We start from the raw sequence: 7,299 nt of genomic DNA, 5'->3' as shown, positions 1-7,299 counted from the left end.
TTGAAGTTTAGTACAAAATTATGGCGCGTGATGTGTTTAAAATATTTAGTTTCCAAGGTTTTGCGGCACAAATAATATTGTTTTTATACAACCATGCCTCAGCGGGGATTTCAGGTAGCGCGTCCCGACCTAAGCGCATCCTAACTTCGGTCGTAATTCGCGGCGCATCCGCTTGGGCGACAAGGGTGGCAACCCTGAAACCCCTTCCACAGTATCTATTTCGACTCGAAAATGGCCGATTAAAGCCAAAATAGAAGTAACGTGCAGTTCCTCGAGTTGTCGCTGCAGGAGAAACGACGGCGTTGCGATCGCCATTTGCTCGGTTCGCCAGTACGGATTGGAGCCACTTTTTGAGAGCAGGCTCTTTGACAGTCTCCCAACTGAGTGGCTCTAGTAACGTTGGCTTGTGCCAACGTTACTAGAACCTCCGAGTTGGAAAACTGTCATAAAGCATGCTTCAAAAAAGTGGCTCCGATCCGTACTCAAAAACCGAGCTAATGGCGATCGGAACGCCGCCGTTTCTCCAGCAGCGTCCACTCCGGGAACTGCACGTCGAGTCGAGCAAGGGCTGGTGGCGCCATCTCGCAGTGCCATCTCGCAGTAGCTATGCAAAGCAGCTTTGATGTTTCAACTCCTCGCTATAGGGTGACGCTGCTATCGTATTTAGCTGTCTCGGTGGGCGCCAGCGACCCAGGATTCAAGCGTGAGTTTCCCAACTGAGGGTTTTAGTAACGTTCGCTTGTACGTCGCAAACACCGAGCTCTGCTTTGAATGATTAGTGGATAAGCGCAATAGTAGCTGCCTTCTTCTCTGTTTATTATTCGAACGCGTTGGAGCATCGAACGCCGGCGTTCGGCATCCGCATTCGAACGCGTTTGAACAGTTAATAGGGAGAGGCAGCGAGCTTTGCGTCTGCCCAGAATTAATTTCAATCAGATGTCGCCCCTCTGACATAACCAAGCGCTCCCCTCTCCTCCTAATTCTCAGATGTCTTTTTGCCGGATCACTCTTAACCTAAAATGTTTTCTGCAACGTAAATATTGCGCTAATTATTGTTTCTTAGGAAGAGTTTATTTTGTGACATACGACTGCGATCCAGGCACTTAAAATTATTTTTGTTAGATTTATAGTCCCTAAGAGTCTTTCCAAAACGTATTCTTATTTTGACTCGACGTACCGAATTATCAAAATTGCTTTTGTCCTAAATTTCTTACGTCGTAAATCTTGAGAATTTTTTCTCTTTAATTTCAGTTTTGTAATATGCGCATTAAATGTAAACACAATATGTTTTTAGGGGAGTTTGGTGTTTTCTAAGAGCTATTTCAAAGCATGTTTCTTTGTCCGGTCGACATATTGATATATCAGAATCGTCTTTTTTCCTCAAAATGCCTAGATATTACGCTGAAACTTGATTTCGGGAAAAGTTCATTATCTTTCCTATATGAGTGTATTCACACAAGGACAGTCATAGGGTCTGATGTCAATTTTTTTTCAAAACATTTTTTTATATGAGGTGCATAAACATGTCGACCCAACGGGACGGGCTGTGCATTTGTTACATTCTTTCTTTCGTGAGACCTAATCACCTCTGAGAGGAAGGGGACACAACGACTTTCCGATTTTAGACTTATTCAGCTTAAGAGGAATAAGGAATACGCCTTTATATATCAATAAAACTTTAATGTAAATTGCACAGAAAGGTGCCTAAAAGACATCATTAGATAAATTTTATTTTATGTTATATTTAGAGGGGAAAACTAATGAACTCGGCTTATTGAGAAGCTTGATTATATTAGGCCATTTTTCGTTGAATTCTGAAGGTGTTCTAAAATTACGCGTTCGGGCTAAACAGTTTTGCGGAAATTATTTTATGACTTGTCCATTTAGAACATAATGTTTAGAGTTCTATTGTAGTAAGTGTTTAAATATTTCGCCGGTAATTCGACTAAAATTCGAAGTAAACCAAAGTCATGCAGACTTTGTGACGCAATAATAAGTCCTAATCGTCGATATTCTTCAAATTTGTCTGGTAGCCCCTTAACAACAGGTAACATCGGATCTACAAAAAAAAAAAAAAAAAAACAAGTCATAATGCGTTATTTTTGTTTTAATTTATATACATAAAGCTTTAGTCTCGCCTACGTCACCGTCGAGCCCCTTTGGACTTTTTTTTTTCTTTTTGACGATGATAATGATGATAAATTCTACGTGTATTAATGTGCATGAGAGGAATTCCAGACTCTCATCTCTGACGGTGTTGGCTAAAGGACTCGTTGACTCCAAGCTTTCACCGTGCTTTTTGCACACACCATCGAAATTGACGCACGAAGTTAATAATCCTGGTCGTAACGTCACATGTAGAAACCATTAAGCGCATTTCACATGCAGCCTTTAAGCGTGTTTCACATGCAGCGATTTTGGCCCGCGATTTCTGCCATCGCGGCGCTCGTGCCACTGAATTGCTGGTGCTGGCCAGAGCGCCGCGACGGCAGAAATCGCGCCGCTCTAGGGCCAAAACCGCTTCATGTGAACTAGGCTTCGTGGTTCTAGAGCGGCGCGATTTTTGCCGTCGCGGCGCTCTTGCCAGCCGCAGCGGCTGAGCGGCACGGTTCCACCAGGTTGGAAATTTTTCGCCGCGGCAGAGCGGCAGCTTCCCAGCTCGCCACTCACAGCCCGGCGGGAAATCATGTGACAGAAGGAGAAACATTGCGGGAAACCTGGCGCATAGGACGGCGGCATTTTCACGTTCTTGAAGCAGACGACAAGCAGAGAAAGTACGCAAGCGACTGGTTTGCGGTTTCTTTTTTCCGGCGGGCCGAGCTTCTTTGCTTCAGCAGTCGTGTGGAAACAGTTCAGAAGATTCTGGAGGAGGGGGATTGCTGTCCCCTTCTCCGGAATTCGTTTTCTCAATGAATTACGCGGCTTTTTTGTACTTTCTTCGAATGTGCACCAAATGTAGCGAGTGCAAGATATGCTAATCGGAAGCGGCTCGTGCAAGCGCTAATAAAAAAAATAAAATAAAAAAAGCGAAGAAGAACTGAGCGACATTGACGTGTCTTTTCGAAGACAGATCGTCCACCAAGTAAGAAAATGTATCGCGCCCAGTTCAATGAACTGCTTATAAGTGAAGTGCCGAAGCGTCGGGTTCTTTGGGACGCGCAGCTCAAAACATTTGGAAACAATGGGACCAAAGAGAAGCTCTGGGAAGAGGTGACTAAGCCCGTGAAAGTGATCGCATCTGCTCTCTGCAAACAACATTGAATATCGCAACGGCAGAAAACGCTCGTGTGAAATGAAACCTCGTGATCCGTGCCGCCGCGCCGCTAGCGGCAGCGATTTCGACCGCAGCATCGCTGCACGGGAAACCTGCTTTAAAGTGAGCCACGGAAACATCTCGCAGCCAGCCGTTTTACTCGAGCCCCATAGGCCAAAATGGGCCGTACTTGGTAACATTAACGTGCAGGCACCTTGAAACACTATAACTATTCTATCCGTCTTTTTTTTTCTCCACTATGTTGCTTTTATTTCATAATAAAACTGAATTTTACAGTGCGTTCAGTCCTGGGGGTGTGTTTTTTTTTTTTGGTTGACTAAATGATGATTGCTCTATCTTTACAGAGAAGAAACTTTAGTTTGGGTAGTCTCCTTAAAAAAAAATCGCTTTCGATGCACTGCAATGGATGTTACGAGCAATCTCTGCCACTTCAAGGCATTGCCTTACAAGCGTCCATCGCATTAAGAGAAGTAAAATTTGCGTGGCGTCGGATCGAGTTCTATGGCTGGGAGGGTTTTTTGCAGTCCATGATAAGGTAAAATGAAGCATAGGAAAGGGCGACGTTACGGAAGGTTCTCCCCCGACCGCTGGTGGGAGTGGCGATGGCAGAACGGTAGAAGGTTGTATCTGAAACACAATGGCGAAGGAGTGAAATTTAAATAGCGTCTTTGACACAAATTGCGCCGCCAAACAAGTGATCGGTCGTGTGTTTGAAGCGCAGCGGAACATCGGGTAGTGTTTACACCATGCAAACAAATGCCCCTTGCAGACAAAAAAAAAAAAAGACTGATAGGGGTACAGTTAAGACTACATACGTGTAGGAAGGCGAATGCGTTATAGTCCCTTGGGAAAAATGTTTTCGAGTAATGCTTCTACACGTATTAAAGTTTAGGAGGACGTATAGGAGACGTCCAGGACGACGTACTAGAGATCGACGCCAAGTACAGAATCTAGGATGACCTCTAGAACGACGTTGACGTCGGCTCATTCCTTCCCTCGAGTTTTAAAATAGCGTACCGAAAAGCTCTCCGTACACAAAGGAACAGCGTCTTCGCCATGAGCCAATCCAAAATATGATTTAAGGTCTGCGCATGTGTAATACCGAAGACCCTAGTCTGCGTACGGAAAACGTTTAGGCATGCATTTCTAAACCTCTCTAACATTATGAATTAAGTTGCTTATATCCAAACATGGCCACATCGGTGGTGCGCAAATGCGACTCTCCACCTCGTCGCGATCTAGGACTTTCTGTCTTAACTTTGAATATTTTTGTTTTTAAGCGAAATATTTTTGGATTTGTTTACACGCTAAATTAGGCAGCCATAAATAAAATTCAAGGTGAATTAAATATGTCGACAAACCACCCTTTGCTCCCTCTTATCTGAGATCCGCCAACACCATGATATATCACAAGCCCTTCGTTTCGTTCTCGCCCCGCCCGCCATCGACCTGTACAGCAACTTTCATATTATCGTATGCCTAGTAAAATTAATCAAGCCATTTTTTTTAGCAATCTTCCTACATTGCAATACCTCCCGGGAAAGGTAGCCGAATGAACCTGTGTTTCTCTCCACCCTTCCCATCCCTCAACATCCAGTTATACGCCCCTCTGCATAAAAATTACGCTGAGCTAGACTGCTGGAACGGCCTAACGACCGAACCCGCCGCTGAGTTGTTTTGACGTGCAATACCCGCCCCATTCCCCAATAAAAATGGCTCATAGTTTTCTTATAGTGTTTCATGGTGCCTCCACGTTACTATAAACAAAGCAGCGACGCTGTGGCGTGCGCTGCTCGAGTACCGCTAATCCTTAAGGCAGAAAACATCCACCGGTGATCGACCGCAACGGAGGATGGTTACCTCCACCTTCATTTTTATTACTTGGGACAAAGCAATGCAACTTATCTTTTCCATATGTGATATTAGCGATTGCCACGGGTAAATCGGATAGAGTTTAAAGAAAATCAATGATGATTTTTCTTCCAACACCTCTCTAAATTTAGAAAATATTGAAATTTAAAATTTCGAACATATTCCAGTCTGAACAGCAGAAAGTGAAATAATTATTGAAAGCTGTACAAGGCATGAAATACTTTGCCCAAAAAATTTCAATTTTATCAGGTAAATTTTTAACACCTTAAAAATTAATCGAGTAATTCCTCATTATGAACAAGGTTGTTTAAAACGCCAAATTTGTAGTTGCTTTTCTTATTACATATAAATAAGATAAAATAAGTTTAACTATAGTAAATCAGTTTGCCTGGGATATAAGAAAAACAACATCCTAAAGGTGTAGAAAGTGACACTTTTTACATTTTGCTCCAGGGGCCCTGGAGCAAAATCTGTAAAATCATCGTTTTTGTTTCCTCCTTTCCTAAGACAAGTGGCATAGCCAGGAATTTTTTCCAGAGGAGGGGGGGGGGGGGTTGGGAGGGGGGGGGGCTGAGATGCCTAGGGTGTTTATGGCTTGGGCTGCGGGAGAGGAAGTGAATTTGCATGGGTACAATATAGGGTACGCTGGATTTTTTTTTTCTTGAGGGGGTGGGGGGTGGGGGCGAGGTGGGGTTGTGGCTGAAGCCCAGTAAGCTTGCCCTCCTCCCCCCCTTTTAGAGGCGCCACTGTCTCAGACGTAGCTTTTATTTGGAAACAAAGATGTATATTGAAGATGCGAGGTTCGTCCCGTTCTATCATATAATTTCCTTCATGTTATAAACTTGAACCGAATAAGAAGACATGACGCCGTCGATGCTGTTGTTATCTGAACACACCTATGTCTGATACAGACTCTTAGAAAAGGGAAGTTCAGCGTAATATTAATATAAGAAGACGTACAACAGACTGGATTTCTTGCTCGAATATGTATTCACGTATATTTATTATAACGTACTAGGAAAATATAACTCACATAGTCTCGTCATGTGCGGCCCTTTTGAGTCTGTTTATAGCAATCGCAAAATATTATGCGCAAAAAAAAGAAGATAACGATGCCTGCGCAAATTTTCCAGCCATACAACCTTTGATTTTTTTTTAAGCGTGCATTCCGCTGTACTCATCTATAGTTCCTGTGAAAAAATTAATTTTAAGATCTGTGTTTGCTGATCTTTGAGACTTCGTCATTTCAGAATAATCTGCGCAGAAGGGGCGTCGCCTCCTTATTTCAATAAACAAATCAACATAAAATATTTACTTTCTTTCAATTAAAAAAACAAATAATGATTAGTCCTTCTGTGTTAGCGTTTGATCATTTGAAAACAATACTCTGCTTGAACTTATATTGAGCAGCATTGAGTGTTTTTATTGAAACAGATCAAAACTCGATGGGGCAAACAACAGAGGAATAGATTTTTTTCATAAAAAGTTAAAGCAGACCTTAATAGGAAAAACCAAAACTACGCAAAAATATTTGTTTTGTATTTCCAAGACATATACTATCATGCATAATATAAAGCATCTTAACTGTCATTTTGCTAAAACCAATTTTTTTTTAAGTTTTTACGAGATCGCTAAATATGGCTCTTTTTTATTCGACACCCTTCGTCATTCATAATTCGACATAATTCGACTCTGAAAGTTTTGCTTTGTGGTAATTCGTCGCGCGTGCTTTTATTGATGCATAGAAAAATATTAGTTAATATTTAAACTAATTCTATATAATTCTACGGTAAGCGCAATATTTAGTAATCGTAGATTTATACGGTCGCAAATATCTGTGGCCTGAAAGGATAGTCAGGCATATACACAACTTCGTGCTCCTCTTATCATATACTTTCATCTTCGTACAAATATTACTCTAACCGACTTGTGACAAATGGTTCTGAAAAAGCATTCGATTCACATTTCTTTAGAATTCGCTTTGATTCGCGTTTCGAATATCTTGTAATTTGCTTCGGCGGCGAACTACGAACTAGAATTTCTTTGTCCCGTTTCTGCCATCCCTTTTGTAGCCCGTATTTTGTATTTGCTAAACCCCGAAAGAAGATAGAAAGGAGCTTGAAAACCGAACATCCGGCCAAGACGTTACACAA

Source organism: Ixodes scapularis, unplaced genomic scaffold, assembly GCF_016920785.2.
Source record: "Ixodes scapularis isolate PalLabHiFi unplaced genomic scaffold, ASM1692078v2 ptg001013l_1__unscaffolded, whole genome shotgun sequence".
NCBI lineage: Eukaryota > Metazoa > Arthropoda > Arachnida > Ixodida > Ixodidae > Ixodes > Ixodes scapularis.
The sequence above is the reverse complement of the archived record's forward strand: the minus strand, read 5'-3'. Positions refer to the sequence as shown.